This window comes from Lissotriton helveticus, chromosome 11, assembly GCF_964261635.1.
Source record: "Lissotriton helveticus chromosome 11, aLisHel1.1, whole genome shotgun sequence".
Taxonomy (NCBI): domain Eukaryota; kingdom Metazoa; phylum Chordata; class Amphibia; order Caudata; family Salamandridae; genus Lissotriton; species Lissotriton helveticus.
In genome coordinates this window covers 33,061,119-33,078,019 of record NC_136072.1, presented here as the reverse complement: position 1 = coordinate 33,078,019, position 16,901 = coordinate 33,061,119, and the positions used below count along the sequence as shown (strand labels likewise).

Sequence of the window (16,901 nt, the reverse complement as noted above, 5' to 3'; positions counted from 1 at the left end):
CCCGCCTGCTGATGGCAGAAGGCGATGGCCGCAGAGATCCATCTTGAAATGCTCTGCTTTGACAGTGGTAGGCCCTTCCTTGGCCTGCTGAAGGCAATAAATAATTGGTTGGACTTGCGAAATTGTTCCGTTCTATGAATGTAGAATTTTAGACATCTTTTCAGGTCCAAGGAATGTAGAAATCTCTCCGCTGCTGAAGATGGATTCGGGAAGAAAGATCTCAGGACAATAGGTTCGTTTAGATGAAAAGTAGACGGAACCTTTGGTATGAATTTGGGGTTAGTCCGTAGAATGACCCTGTCCTGTTTGAATTGAAGGAACGGGTCTTGAATAGAGAAAGCCTGCAATTCACTCACCCTCCTTGCTGACGTGAGAGCCAGCAAAAGAGCTGTTTTCCATGACAAGTATTTGATATCTGCTTTATGCATTGGCTCAAAGGGGTGTTTCATCAACTGAGCCAAGACAACATTGAGTTGCCATGTAGGTGGTAACGGTTTCACTGGAGGATAAGTCCTGAATAAGCCTTTCAGAAACTGCTTTACCAGTCTATTGGACCATAGGGAAATACCAGACGAAGAGCGCCTGAACCGAGATATGGCTGCCAGGTGGACTTTGATTGAGGCGTGGGCCAATCCCGAGTTGGCCAGGTGAAGCAGGTAAGGCAGAGGTTGTGCCGGAGATGACGAGAACGGGTGCAGTTTGTTAGCTTTACACCACAAACAGAATCTCTTCCACTTAAGGGAATACGTCTTGTTGGTACTGTCAGCCCGGGCCCGGGCTAAGACGACCCTGCAGTCCTGAGGAATATCTAAGTCCTGGAACTCTCTGAACTCAGGAGCCAAGCCGATAATCTGAGAGATGTCGGATCTGGATGCTGGACTTGCCCCTGGTTCATAGTGAGGAGATGCGGGTAAGGCCTGAACGGAATCGGAGGCTCCAGCGAAAGAATGTAGAGTTCTGTAAACCAGTGTTGGCGCGGCCACGCTGGGGCTACCAGGATCAGGGTGCAATGCTCTGCTTTCAGTTTCCGGAGGACCCTGGGGATCAGGGGAAATGGAGGAAAAGCGTAAGCAAAGACATTGCACCATGCGATCGAAAATGCATCCCCTAGAGATGCTTTCTGGGGATGTCAACTTGCATAATGTTGGCATTTTGCGTTGATCTTCATCGCAAATAGATCCAGTTGAGGTCTGCCCCATCGGGAGAACACTGTGTCTAGAGCAAGTTGGTCGAGCTCCCACTCGTGACAAATGGAGTGTTGCCTGCTTAGTGAGTCCGCCAGGGTGTTGTCTGCTCCTGGGACATACTCCGCTCTCAGCGAAATGTTGTGTTGGAGTAGCCACTTCCAAATTCGCTGTGATTCTTGAGACAACGTCATGGATCGAGTTCCCCCTTGCTTGTTTAGATAGTGCATTGTGGTGGTGTTGTCCGTCCTCACAAGCACTGGGGTTCCAGATCTGGGGCAGGAATGCTCGAAGTGCCAGGTATAATGCCCTCAGCTCTAGCAGGTTGATGTGGAGCTGTTTTTCAGCCAGCGACCACTGACCGTGTATCTGAAGTTCCTGCAGGAATGCACCCCATCCTTCCAATGATGCATCTGTTGTAATCACGTGTGGGGAGATTGGAAGTAGGAATGGAAGGCCCTGGTTCAGGTTTTTTGTTTGAAGCCACCAGTGCAGGGCCTTCACCATGAACGGAGTGATCCTGATAAGATCGTCGAAGGATCCCATACACTGGATCCACTGAGATGATAACGCCTCCTGTAAGGGACGCATACAGAGGCGACAGTGTGGTATTAGGAAGATATTGGAGGACATCATTCCTAGCAATGACTCGAAGAGTCGCACCTTGATGGTCTTTTTGACCTGAATGTGGGCTGCCAGAGACCTAAGTTTGATCTGACGCTCCTGTGATGGGAAAGCCTTCTCCTGATGCGTGTCTAGAGTTGCTCTCAGGAAAGTGAGGCGTTGAGAGGGCTGCAATACTGACTTTTCCTGGTTGAGCGTAAGCCCCAGGCTCTCGAAGAGCTGAAGACAGGCGTTGGAAGATCTGCTCACGCCTTCTAGAGTAGGAGACTTGATGAGCCAATCGTCCAAGTAAGGGAATACCTGGTGATGGTGCTGGCGAAAGTACGCTGCCACTGGAGATAGGCATTTCGTAAAAATGCGTGGCGCCGACTTCAGGCCGAATGGCAACACTCTGAATTGGTAATGTCTGCCTGCCACGACAAACCTCAGATATTGGCGGTGACTTTTGTGGATGAGAATGTGAAAATAGGCGTCCTGGAGGTCTAGGGACACCATTAAATCTTTGGAATTGAGTAGCTGTAACACTTCCTGAATGGATACCATACGGAACGATTGTTTTTTGAGGTATCTGTTGAGGTTCCTTAGATCCAATATAGGTCTCCATTTCTTCTCCTTTTTTCGTATTAGGAAGAACCGGGAATAGAATCCTTTCCCCCTCTGACCTCTGGGAACTCTTTCTACGGCTCTTTTCTGGAGCATTAGTGAGAGTTCCGCTTGAAGGAGATGCAGATTCTTGTGCTGCATGGGATCTGGGGGGTTCGAAGGAGGAGTTTCCACGAACTCCAGAGTATGGCCAAACCGAACCAGCTGGAGAACCCAACGATTCGTCTTTATTCTTTGCCAATCGTGGAGGAAGTTGGAAATTTTCCCTCCAACTACGTAATGTGGAAAAGAAGTGGAGGCCTGTTGGAGAAAGAAGTCATTGCCTTCTGGCGGACTCTTTCTTTCCTCCTCTTCCTCGCAAGGAAGACTTATTGTACGAGGACTGACCTTGTTGCTGCCTCTGTTGGTATTGAGGCTTGCATTGCTGGGACGAGTCGTAGGAGGATTTGTATTCCTGATAGCCACCTCTTGTCTGCTGGCCTCTTCCTCTGGAGCCCCGAAAGGAAGTATTTTTGTACTGTAGGGTACCCAGGGCTTTTGCGGTCTCCGTATCTTTCTTGATACCCTGCAGCATCTCATCAATATGCTCCCCAAAGAGCAGCTCTCCGTCAAACGGCATGTCCAGTACTTTGGTCTGTACCTCCGGCCGGAAAGATGTAGCTTTCAGCCATCCCTGGCGCCTAAGGACCGCTGCCCCCGCCAGCTGTCGAAATCCCGTTGAAGCGATATGCATCGCCACGTCAATCATTTCTGAGGCGGACCGCTCTCCCTCAAGGAGGATCTTTTTTACCTCTTCTTTCTGCTCCTCTGGCAGTGTGCCTAGATATGGGGCAACATCCGCCCACATCTGGCGATTGTAACGCCCTAAGAGAGCTAGCGAGTTTGCCGCTCTGACAGTAAGGGCCGACATCGACGAGAATCTCTTCCCGATGTAATCCAGTTTACAGCCCTCCTTATCCGGAGGCGCAGTCAGCGCAGCAGATGGGTTGTTGGATTTCCGCTGCGCGGCCTGGGTAATAACGGAGTCCGGTTTGGTGTGGCCTGTAAGGCATGCCGGAGCCGTGTTCGGGGCCTTATACTTCTTATCAAGCCTGGAAGGCACTGGTAGTAAAGATGAGGGGATTTTCTTTATTTTAAACCCCTGGTCCCAGATGTAATCGATAATAGGGATTGACCGAACTGTCTTCTTGAATGGCTCTTTAAAGTCATATAGGAAGCAATCCTGAGGTTGCGTGACCATCTCTATTTTGAACCTTGCTGCGGCCCTCTCTACAACATTATGAAACCCCCCGATATCTTCTGGGGGTGAATCCGCCTGTGCCTGGTCTGGGGATGCCGGATGTTCAATGACATACTCATTCCACTCATCATCCTGTATTTCTCCCTCCTCCTGTTGACCTTCTTCATCTTCTCCTACTGCTTCCTCTTTTTCTTCATCAGAAGACGGTAGAGGAGGCAAAGTCACAGGATCTGGACGAATGACCAGCGGTGGTGGTCTAGGGTGAGGAGGAGGAGGAGGAGCTGGTGTCCCAAGATGTGGAGGCACTACCGAAGGAGGCGGAGTAGGTGGAAACCGCTGCTTGTAGTCCGCTATGAGGAATTGGAGGTCCGTGGTTATTGAGGCCGGGAGGCACAGCATAGGTTGTGAAGGAGGAGGCGGTTGATATTCCTCCTGGTATGGCACTTCTGCCTGACCCAGGTCTTCGCAATCCGAACTGTCATGGACCTTGACATTGAGCTGTGATGGACTTGTTGCAGTGTGGAACATGGCACCATCATCAGAATCTTCAGTCTCCAGTAAGTGGTCCGGTGGCAGTGGCTGGACCTTGCTAGGAGACGTAGTCTCTGGCGTCAGCATACGTGTTGACATCCTGAAGTGTGTATAAGTATACTTCAGCTTAGGAGATTCTTCCGTCGACGGGCCCGTCGACGGGGTGGTCATCGGCGGTGGGGTGCTGACAGCCACAGCAGACATCTCTGTCATCTTCGTTGACGACGGTAGCGTCGTCGACGATGGTTTCTTCGCCGTCGACGATGGTTTCTTCGTCGACGGCTTCGTCGACGCTGGAGCTGTCGTCGATGGCTTCGTCGACGATCTCGTTGTCAATGGCCTCGTCGACGTTGATGTCGACGTCGATGGCTTCGTCGACGATGACATCGTCGACGAGGTTGTCGTCAACGTCGATGGGACCTTCGTCGACGACGATGGCTTACGTGGAAACTATCGTCGACGGAGGCGTCATCGACGCTTTTTTGACAGGAATTATAGATGTTATAGACCTACCCATAGACGACGATGCTGAGGTATTTGTCGACAAGGTAGTGAAGGCTGATGCTGTCAACGTAGAGATGGATACTGTCGACGCTGTCACAGGCATGGCAGAAGACACCAGCACAGGCTTCTTGAAGGTGGCTTCCTGAAGAGAAGACTTACCTGCCATGGCTTTCGGACAACCCTCTGAAGACTTTGGCGTCTTCTTTTGAGGTGGCATATTAGACGGACCTGGAGATGTCTGTCTTGGCCTTTTGGCAGAGGAGTGTGGGCTCCTGAAGGAACACTTGCTCTCACCTGAAGAGACTGTTTGATCCTTGTCCTTTAGCCTCTGAAGCCACAGAAGCAGGCGTCCCTCTCTGTCTTTTAAAGTCTTGACAGAGAAAGTGCGGCAGACCTTACAATCCTTGGCAGAATGGTCAGGGTAGAGACAGTAGAGGCAGTCTTCATGTTTGTCATCTACATGCAGTCTCAGCTTACTACTTGAGGCACAGGGTCTAAAGAGCCCTTTTTTAGGAGTGGTAGACATAGCTGCTCTAGCACTCCTCCACAAGAGTAATATTGAAGAGAAAAATATGGAAGAAATCCAGAAATACCAGAAAGCTGAGCAGAGCTCAGTGGAGACTCCCTTAGCACGACGTGCGGCAGAAAATCTGAGGGACTAGGGGTCCTTCCAGGAAGGTTCTAGAGGGTGGTAGTAGCTGATTGGCTCCTGGCCAAAGTTTGGTCCTTTTTACAAAAGGACTTGGATAGGTTACTAATGTGAGGCCTATGGCCTATTAGCATGTATATGTCTATATGACATTACTGTTATTATGTACCGAGGACTCCCTACCCAACGACGGGGAATGATTCAGGCATGTGAATCTATGAAAGATACCCATAATACTGGATAATATAAGGGCAAATTATTGGTGTTCAACACTATGACCAATTTATGAATCCTAACCAGAAAGGTACCAGAAAATACTAGTGGGTGTGTGCAATTAAACCAGCTGGAAAGATATAGACAAGGAACAACAACAAGGTGATGGGAAACAACCTTCACAACGCAGTCATTACATCGCACTACCTTTACAACGTAGTCATTACAACGCAATATCCTTACATCGCATGTCATTACAACGCAGCCATTACATCACATGTCACTACAACGCATGTCACTACATCACATGTCACTACAACGCATGTCATTACAACGCATGTCACTACGATAATTATCGCTATTGCTTGGTTAGAGACAAATGTTACCGCTGAGCTGTGGCGATTTTTATCGCAGATAAACCTTGGTATTACCAAGGTTTATCGCAAATGCGATAAAAAACGGCCGCAATGCATGAATATCGCTGAAAAGTCAGCGATATTCATGCATTACCGAGCTAATGCTCTTAGCCATGTTATCCACCTCCCATTGGATAACATGGCTAAGAACTGCTCAGGGCAGGTGTTAGCTTTTGGAGATATTCGCGCTTAGCGCGAATATCTCCAAAAGTTGGTAATAGGAGATAGCGATGTTAGCGACTATTTCCAGACGCTAACATCTTGGCACGCCCACTTTGCATGTCATTAGTGATAAATATCACTGACATGCAAAGTGGGGCCCAAGATGGTCGCTATCTCCTACTAGCTGTCGCTAACTGGTGTTAGCGACAGCTAGGTAATAGGGAGATAATTTTATCTCCGCTTTCTTGGCTTTTAAAGCCAAAAAAGCGGAGATATACCCCTTGATAATATGCCCCAAAGTCCCTTATAAATTTATTCTCTGCTCTCACCAAATCTGGGACATTTTCACCTCCCCACAATTCCGCCCCATAGGTCGCAGAGGGCAATGCCCTCCCCTCATAGACAGCAAGAGCTGGGGCAATTGGCCTACTCGCTGACTTCCGCTGGCTCCTAAGAATAGCACCTGAGACTCTCTTGAGGTTTAGCAGCATCTTAGCCACATGGGAATCCCACTTCATTCTGCTATTGATTCTGATCCCCAGGTAGTCAAAATCCTCAACCACCTCAAGAGATGAACCATCAAGAGTAATGTTAATTTTCTTCGATTTTTTGGAACGGGGCAGAACCATCAACTTGGTTTTGGTCGTATTAATAGTCAACCCACGTTCGTGGCAGAACAAACTGAATCTATCCAATAGTTTTTGCAGTCCAGATGGGGTTTTGGCCAACAGGAGGGTGTCATCCGCAAAGAGGAGAGTTGGTGTTTTCTCCCCTGCCAGGACCGGGGCATTGGCACTGCACTCCCTCAAATGGTCCGCCACCCCATTAATAAAGAGGGAGAACAATGTCGGGGCCATCACACAGCCCTGGCGTACCCCCCTGTTTACAATTCCCAATGGAGTCGCAAATTGCATGCCTCATGAATATTAATGAGTCTGTCGCAATTTGCGACCCCATTGGGAATGGCTAGTACTCCCAGGGATGGTGGCCTGCTTGGGTCAGCAGACCGCCATGTCTGTGACTGCTTTTTTAATAAAGCAGTTTTTTTAAATGCAGCCTGTTTTCCTTAAAGGAAAATGGGAAAATTACACTTTTCTGGTTAATTTTTTAAGGGCAGGCAGTGGTCCCTAGGACCATTGCCTGCTCTTAAAAAATATTTTCTCACACACTAGAGGGGTCTCGATTCTATCTCGCCGAAATGATGCTGCTTTTAAAAGGAAAACAGCTGATAAATGGGGGCGCTGGGTGATGGTGGAATGCAAGTGGCAAGAAGAAACATTTATACTATGTTCTATCTATGGGTGCACGGGGGATGATCCTGAAGTGCTAGAATTCACTGACGTTGAATTAGCAACCTGGGCCGCCCCAGTTATTATGAGTGGGGTCTTTAATATCAATGGCTCGGGGGTAGGTCTCTGGTGGGAAGGGTGAAGATGGTATTTAGGCAGAAAGAAAAGAGTGTATGGGGCACTTTCCAATCTTGTTCACAATAATTGGCTTATTGATATTTGTGGTCAGCTAAACCCCATAAATTCTGGATCTACATTTCTTTCAGCACTTCACAAGATTGTTACCAGACTGGACTATTCTTTTGTGTCTCACTCCTTAAAATTAAGATGCAAGGTGGAATAGCACCCCAGGGTAATATCAGATCACAACCCCTTAGTTTTAACACTCACTGGGGGAGGGGCGGAAAGACAAGAGAAAGGATGGACCTTTAAGCGAGGATTTTTAAAGGATGTAGAATATTTGACCCATATGAATCAGTGGAATAAGGGGTTCTGGGAGTTTAATAGAGGGAGTGCTAGCGCGGGTATTGTTTGGGATACGTTTAAAGCCGGGTTGAGGGGTGAGACATCAAGTTATAGTCTGGGACAGCAGAAGAGGGATGCTCAACAGATGAAAACTTCGTGCAAGGTCCTGATAGATACGGAGCAGGAGCCCGCAAGGGCAATACAAATGAGTAAACCACTCGATGATATAATATTGAAATTGGCAAGAGCTAAGGCGGAAATCGGTGACTCTGCCGCAAGCAAAGCTGCAGAAAAATTTCTTGCAAAAAGGGAACAGTGCTACGAGTTTAGCGAAAGGGTAGGGCACACTTTGGCAGTTAGACTCAGGAAAAAAAGAGCGGCGGTTGAAATTTGGGATAATATGGACAGCAGTGGAAAGGTAATAGAGGGCTCATTAGGTATGCACAAAGTTTTTTGCCATTACTACAAAGTTCTATACAAGGAAGAGCAGCAAGAGGAGCAGAGTGTACACCAGGAATACCTACATGGAATCTTGAACATAATTTTTGACCCCGAAGATAGAGAGGCACTGCATTTAGCATTTACGCGGGATGAGATTTATGGGGCATTGTGGAGTCTCCCGGCAGGGAAAGCTGCTGGACCAGATTTAATCCCTTTAGAGTTCTATAAAACATGTCTTGAAGCATTAGGACCAGATCTGGTGGCTATACTTGAACAAGCCCAACAAGGGAACACTGCTCCCGACTCCTGGGCTGGGGCGGATATGATCGTATTTTTAAAAAAGGGCAAACCATCGAGGGAACCTGGCTCTTATAGGCCTATTACACTGACGAACAGTGATGTTAAAATCTATTCAAAGGCATTGGCAACTGGCCTGAACCAAATTATAGGGAAAATGGTCCATCCTTGCAACATGGTTTTATTTCCGGGAGGGGGACTACAGAAGACACCCACAGAGTCCTAACTCTATTTGATGCAGTTGAAGTCTCAGGAGACCCTATGGCTTTAATCCGCGTGGATGCTAAAAAAGCAGTTGAAAGGGTCTCCTGGGACTACCTTTGGGATGTGATGAAATGGTTTGGAATTGGAAGCAGATATGTCAAGGCCATACAGGTTCTATATAAGGCTTCAAGGATGCGGATTAAAGTGAAGGAGGGATATACAGCACCAGTGATGATTAATTGATGGACAAGGCAGGGCTGCCCTTGCTTTTCACACTATGCATCGCCCCCCGGTTAAGAAAGCTGGATGCTTCTAGCAGTATTAGCCCAATGCGGTATCATGGGTGGGAGATCTAAATGTTGGCTTATGCAGAGGATGTCGCAGTGGTCACCTCTAACCCCTGGGACACAATGGGTGCAATAGAAGAGGAGGCTCAAAGTTTTGGTGCAATTTCCGGGTACGCGCTAAATAGCCAGAAGACACTAATAGTCAAAAATAAATGGGCTAAATTAGGCGAAATTGAAGTTACTTCAGATTTGAGAAAATTAGTGAAAAAGAACATTGAACTAATTATAGGGAAAGCAAAAAAAGACTTTGATCGATTGAATAATTTACATATAACTCTTGTTGGCCTTAGCAATGTGGTAAAGATGGTATTCCTTCCCAAAGTACTCTATCTTTTTAGGGCCATACCATTAGAGTTTGAGAAGCACTGGATGAATACCCTCAAGCACATGGTGAACAGGTTTATATGGGCCTATGGGAGAAATAGAAGGGCTATAAAATATATGTCACTGCCTAGGGAGAGAGGAGGATGGGCAGTCCCAGATTTTAAATTATATTGTTTTGTTTGGGAGAGTTGGGGGGATCCCAGAGACACATTGGGCATTCCAGAGGTATATGAGCTGTTACTAGGTGAGGATGCAAATAACTGCTTCATGAACTTTACAGAACCTAGCTACTACATTCAAGACCTTGCTGGCCGCATATAAGATCTGGGCTGCTTTTAAAAAGAAGATAGGTCTCGGAAGATTCAATTACTATACAGAGCTTTACAGAAATCGAATGCTCCCTGTTGGACTTTGGCCCTTAGGGCAGGTTCACCCCTAGACTTTTTTCTTGAAATGGTGACCTGGAGATGGTGATTTTTGTATTCTGCGCACTTTCACTGTGTCCCAGTGGAAAGTGCGTGCGCACTCTGAGTGCATGTGCTGAGCTAGGCCTGCCCGCCCATAGGAATGCATGGGGAATGTATGTGTCCCTGGTAGTTCCTGATGCGTGGGGTGTACAGGCTTGAGTCTGGTATGTGTGAACTCGTGTGAGTGAATGCTGCGCAACGGTGTATGCAGCATGTATGTGTCTAGTAGCGAAGCGCCATTTCTAGACATGGCTGTACGTGTGCTGTGAGGTTGCTGGCGTGTGATTGGCTGGAGCTGGCTGGCATGCCAGGCTCCAGGAAGTCTGGATGGGTCTGCCCGGTGGTGAGTGGGAGATCTGCATGAGTAATGTGTGGGAGGAGTGTACCTGTGTCCTGGATGGGCTGGGTTTTCCCCACACAATGCTGGCTCCGCCCCCCCTGTGGTGTGTCTAATGACCCAAGCCCTGCCAGTGAATAGAGAGGGTGGTTGAGGTAAACAGAGTACTCAAGAACCAGCTGCGACTGGTTCCGCCCCCACTCTGCACCCTCAGACAAAGGAATGCACTGTATAAAAATGGGGCTGTGTCCCCACAGATGTTGTTCTCTTCCAGGATCCTGAGGGGGCTGTTGCTGCTGCTGCTGGGCCAGAGGACCGCCACTTGGGGTGTCTCCCTGCCTGGAGACCCAGTGTGCTGGCTCTGGGCCCAGCCTTGCCCCCCTGCCTGCCTACAAGGACTTTGCTGGGTCCTTTCCTAATTTATAGCGCTAGGAGCGCTTGGCTTTTCCCTCTAGCGCTTGAGAGCGCTTTGTTTCGTCCTAGCGCTGGGAGAGCTGTGGTTTGTGCCCACTAGCGCTTGAGAGCGCTTTATATTGACCACGAGGCGCTTGGGAGCGCTTTTGTAAGGCAGGTGCCCACCCTGCATTTTTGCTGCTCTAGCGGCTGCCCACGCCGCATATTTGCGTGATTTATTTCATCGGGAGCTCACCCCGTGTGGAAGTCACCGCCGCAGCCCAGGAACCCTGCCGGGCCGCCGCGCTGCCTACGGCGACCCGGAAGTCCCGCCTTTACACCATCAGGGCCGCGCTGCCATTGGCGGCCCGAACCGGAAGTCAGGCGGAACAGGTGGGACAGCCGGAAGTCGACAGGAGCCTACCCTGCGCTCCGGTCCCAGGAAGTGCTGCGAGAGGAGCAGGGCGGCTGCAGAGGCAGGCGGGGCTCCGGTGCCGGAAGGAGAGCCCCGCGCTGCACACCGAGGAAGGAGGAAGCCGGTCCCCGACTGAGAAGGAGAGCCCCGAGGTGCGGGAGCTCTCCTGTGTCCCGGGAGCAGGGAAGTGACCAGCAGCCTCGCAGACAACCGGTGAGTGGGGCTTTGAGTGAGGCGGTTGGGGGGTGTGTCGGGCACGCTTTCGGTGCCGCCCCCGTGACCTGGGCTCCCTTCGTGTCGTATGTGAGCCTGAGAGGCTCTTGAGGGCATTTCTGTGGAGCCGGTCGAGGCTGCAGGCGGCACCTTTGTGCAAAGACCCACGAGGGCTCTAGTGCCTCCCTGTTCCGCCGGGTCCCCTGAGAGGGACCCCCGACCCATTGGCTTGATGTTAAGAGCCCTGAGAGGCTCCCCTAAGGCGCCCCAGTGTTGAGAGCCACAGAGGCTCTGGAGTCCGAGTCCACGAGGGACTCACCCGAGGCTCCTGGGGGCAATTACACGTAACGGCCGCATCTTCTTGCAGAGCCCTGAGGCTCGTGAGTGCCGTTTCCGTTGATTGAGAGCCTGGGAGAAGGCTCCCCGCCCACATGTGTGATTAGAGCCTGAGAGGATCGTGGGGCCATATTGTTTTAAGAGTCCAGAGAGGCTCTTGCGCCCACAGTTGCTTTGCGAGCCCCGAGAGGCTCAGGGTGCCACTCAGTTTGTGAAGAGCCCAGTGAGGCTCCAAGGGGACGGTTGGTTGAGCAGAGCCTGTGAGGCTCCAGCGTTGGCCCATCATTGTCTTTACAGCTGCCCAGCACTTCGTGGGCAGCTGCCACGTTTAGGCCCTGACATTGGGACAGTTCTGGTGTTCCTGCCTATGGACAGTCACAGGTGGTGACTTGTGAGTTTGGCGCAATTGTTATTGCTTACACCTCTGAATGTATTGTGATGCATCATGTGTTTTCCCCCTTACACCTCTGAATGAATGTTATGCATTGCATCATGTGTTATGTGCTTCCACCCCCACAGGTATTGTGATGTGTAGGTGGTTGTTTTCTCCCTAGTACAGGTGGTGCTAGTGAGGTCCTGGTTACCAGTGATTACTGGTTGTGTGCTATTTTGTGCTATATTCTATGTACTAAGTGCTATTTCTGAAAGTGCTACTTCTGATTCCTGACAGTGGTCCAGGTGGCCCTGTCTTGTAAATAATCCCTTGTAAATTCTGCCCGTGCCTCTGGCACATTGTAAGGTGTGTGTTTTATCTAATGTGTTTTGGTGTAATACAAAGGCTATTTTTATATAACCTTGTGTGGAGTTTCCTTTGTGGTGGGCCCTGGGAGTTGTTGCTGGGGTGCATGCGCAAATACTTAACTTACATCGCCTCCAAGTTTAGCCTTGCTGCTCGCGCCACGTTACCTAGAGGGTGAGTAGGGGTTATCTTGGCGTGTAACTCCCTTGCCCTGACTTGGGTGTGGTGGTCTCTGACTGACTTTGGCGAAAGCCCTGGCCAGCCGGGGATCCCATTTCCAACACTCCCGGATGTTTTTTCGGATACAATTATGTTAGAATGGGAACAGAAGGGATTAAGGGTGTTGGGGGAATTGATTGGTCCTAATGGCATGCGGATGTTTAGCTAAATCCAGCAAAAGTATGGGATTAATATACAAATTTTTTGTTAAATACTTACAGCTTTGGAGATTCCTGAACGGGAATAGGGGGCACCGTGTGGCTTTCAGAGATCGGTAATAATAGATGTTATAAGAGTAGGAGAGAATTGTACTATCAGGAAAGTTTATGCCGAATTCCAAGGTGCATAACCGGATGACTTGGAGAAATATGAGAAAAAATGGGCAGAAAAATTGGGTATAGATCGGAACTGCTTCTCCGAATCATTAGAATTGGGGGAAAGTATCTTGTGTTCGGCAGGATTGCAGGCTCAACAGTTTAAGATGATTTATTGGCTGTATTACACGCCGGCTAGGATAGCGCAATGGAGTGGTCAGGTGGGAAGCAGGTTTTCCCGCTGTGAAAGCTACAAAGCGGATTTAATACACATGTTTGCGACCTGTCCCCAGCTGGACAACTTAATAAAACCAATAGAAAAATGTATGGATCAAACGCTGAACATACATGTGGTCCAAGATCCAGCTTTAATACTCTTAGGGATTCAATCAAATGATAGACAAAATCTGTTTAATTTTTTCCTATTTCTTGCTATGGCTGCATTACGTATTATTATCACCTCTGCTTGGTGGAATCAGTCACCCCTATTATTCCAACAATGGTAAGCCAAATTGTTAGCTATATATAATATGGAGAAGGGATCTAGGAGAGAAAGGGTAAGAAAGGGAAAAAACTTGGCAGACTTATATGGGGGCCTATATATAACTGGAAGGAAGCTTTGAATGATAGCTGAGAGTGTTTTGCTTTAATCTTAGTATGTTGCATACATTTTTAATTCAAATGGTATGATAATAATACTAAAGATGAATTAATGCTCAAATGGTCTTTTATATGCACTAAATAATATGAATTTTGTACTGTATTTTGCTGTGTTCCTCAAGTATTAATTGTATGTTTATTCTACCTCATTGTACCGTACCTCATGCTTTAAAAAATGACAATAAAAAATTTTATTTAAAAAAAGCAGTTAAAAAATGCATCCCGTTTTCTTTAAAAAAAAATGGGAAGCATTTAAAAAATAAAAATGAAACTTTTCAGTTTCATTTTTTAAGGGCTGGCAGTGGTCAGAAAAACGTTGAAAAAGTTGAGACAAAACAGTAAAAAACTGGGTTAGTCCTTCATGGATCAACGCTGGAAAGAAAAGAACTGACATTAGCGTGTTGGGGAACGCCTATATAGGCCCTGGGCAGGTCACTTTGTGCAGATGGAGCTGACAGAGTCAAAAGACACTATATACTAGCACACAGGGGTGCTGCTCAAAAACATCTGTATCCAGCCTGACGCCTGAGGAATATTCTAAGGTAAGGAATCAACAGCTAAAAGCTTCTGTCTGGTATACAAGTTAATAATGGTTACACACAGATTTCAGAATTTGTAGAGCTCACACCATTAATGTTCAGCAGTAGTTGTTGTGTGTACACTAATAGCAGGAGAACACACAGCTTGTGTATATGTATTTTGGGAGAAGATGTTATGCACTTAGTATCTTCAGAAACAGATGTGGGTTCAGGTGGGTCTCATGCAATATTCTTTCATACCCTAATTAATGCACAATAACAATCTATGTACATTTAATAATAGACAGAAGCATTTCTACACGTAAAAAGAAATGCGTTACTTACCTGTAACAGCAGTTATCCAGTATTGGTGTCTTTCATAGATTCACATGCCTGAATCATTCCCCGTCGTCGAGACGGGAGCCTCCGGTAAATAAAAAAGTAATGTCCTATAGACATACATAGAGAAAATAGGCCCAAGGGTCTCCCCTTAGTGGCCTTTCCTTGTCCTTATGTAAAAAGGACCAAACTCTTACAGTCAGCCAATCAGCTCCGACCTCCCTCTAGGACCTCCCTGGGAGGAGCCCCAGTCCCTCAGATTTTCGTACGCACCCAACTAGGTTGGCGTAATATTGTTAGAGAGGGATGTGAGACCTTCCAGGGGAGGCGGGAGGGTTGCATGTGAATCTATGAAAGACACCAATACTGGATTACTGCTGTTACAGGTAAGTAACGCATTTCTTATCCAGTATTTGGGTGTCTTTCATAGATTCACATGCCTGAATCAGAATAGCTAGCAATCAGATATGCACCTGCGTGATGGAAATGCTCTGTAGTCACAGTAGACAATGCATGTGTCGTCATACAACATGTGGACAGCATAACAGTAACATCACAATAGCAAGGAACGTGCATACCTGGATGGCGGGATGTAGGAAGGATCACATCACTGAAAGAGATGGCGAAGCACTGCCTGGCCCACTGCCGCATCCTTCTGAAGTTCGATATCCAGGCAGTAATGTCTGGAGAAAGTGTGCGGTGACTTCCAAGTCGCCGCTCTGCAAATGTCCAAGATTGGTACCCCAGCGAACAGTGCTGCGGACGTGGACATCGCCCTGGTGGAGTGAGCAGTAACATGCTCAGTTAAAGGCCGTCCGGCCTTGTCGTGGCAGAATGCAATCGCTGAGGATATCCACCTGGAGATGCTTTGCTTCGTGAGAGGCAGGCCCACTCTTGGTCTGCTGTATGCCACAAACAGCTGTGAAGATTTCCTGAGAGCCTTAGTTTTGTCCAGGTAGAATTTTAGGCACCTCTGAAGGTCCAGAGAATGCAGCGCTCTTTCCGCTGCTGTGGACGGATTTGCAAAGAAGGACCTGAGGACAATTGGCTCGTTGAGATGAAAGTCCGAAGGGACTTTAGGTATGAATTTAGGGTTTGGTCTCAGCACTACCCTGTCTTGTCTGAATTGCATATATGGTTCTTGAATGGACAAAGCTTGCAGCTCGCTAACTCTCCTGGCTGATGTTAGAGCGAGCAAGAGTGCTGTTTTCCAGGAGATGTGTTTGATGGATGCTCGATGGATGGGTTCAAATGGACTTCTCATGAGTTGGTTGAGTACCAGATTCAGTTGCCATGTTGGAGGGACTTTCCGAGGCCTCGGAAAGGATCTGTAGAGCCCCTTCAGGAATTGTTTGACTAGTCTACTGGACCACAGAGAAGGTCCTGTGAAAGTCCTAGTGAATCTAGAGATAGCTGCGAGGTGAACCTTTATGGATGCATGTGCCAGGCCTGACTGTGCTAAATGCAGCAGGTATGGTAGTATTTGTTCAGGGGTGACTGAGAGTGGTCTTAGATCCCGATCCACACACCACATGCAGAACCGTTTCCACTTGAGAGTGTAGGTTTTGTTTGTACTATCCGCTCTCGCTTTCGACAGGATATCCCTGCAGTCCTGCGGGATATTTAGTCCACTGAACTCCCTGTGCTCAGGAGCCAGGCCGACAACTTGAGTGATTGGAGGTTCGGGTGTTGCACCTGACCGTTGGACATTGTTAAGAGGTTCGGGTGCTGCCTCAGACGGATCGGTGACCTGATGGAAAGTCGAAGTAGATCCGAGAACCAGTGTTGTCTCGGCCAGAACGGGGCAATCAGGATTAGGGTACATGGCTCCGCCTTCATCTTCCTGAGGAGCCTCGGGATCATTGGAAACGGAGGAAAGGCGTACGCAAACGCGCTGGACCATCCGATGGAGAATGCATTCCCCAGAGACCCTTGTTGGGGATGCCAGCTTGCGTAGTGCGGACATTTGGTGTTTTCTTTGGTGGCAAACAGGTCGATGTTCGGGACTCCCCATTGAGAGAAGACGTGTTCCAGGGCGTTGTCGCTCAGCTCCCACTCGTGGGAGAGGGATCTTTGCCTGCTCAGGGCATCCGCGATAGTATTGTCTTTTCCGGGGACATAGTCCGCCTTGAGTTGGATCCCGTGTAACACCAGCCAGTTCCAGATTTTCTGCGATTCGCGTGATAGAGAGAGCGAACGCGTTCCCCCCTGTTTGTTGAGGTAGTGCATCGTCGTGGTGTTGTCCGTTTTGACGAGCACTGGGGAGTTCTGGATGCGTGGCAGGAATGCCTGTAGAGCAAGATATACCGCCCTCAGCTCCAAGAGATTTATGTGGAGCAGTTGTTCCTGAGAGTCCCACTTGCCGCTGATTCGAAGATCTTGTAGAACGGCGCCCCATCCTTCCAAGGAGGCGTCCGTGGTGATCACCAGAGGTGTCGCCGGAAGGAGAAACGGTAAT

At 48.5% G+C, this 16,901-nt stretch overlaps 1 protein-coding gene across 1 annotated transcript in view; it reads right to left on the bottom strand.

Moving 5' to 3' along the window:
* Positions 1-16,901, bottom strand: part of LOC144792796 (uncharacterized) — an 844,113-nt gene that overhangs the window by 166,653 nt on the left and 660,559 nt on the right. The gene's annotated exons all lie outside the window — the stretch shown is intronic.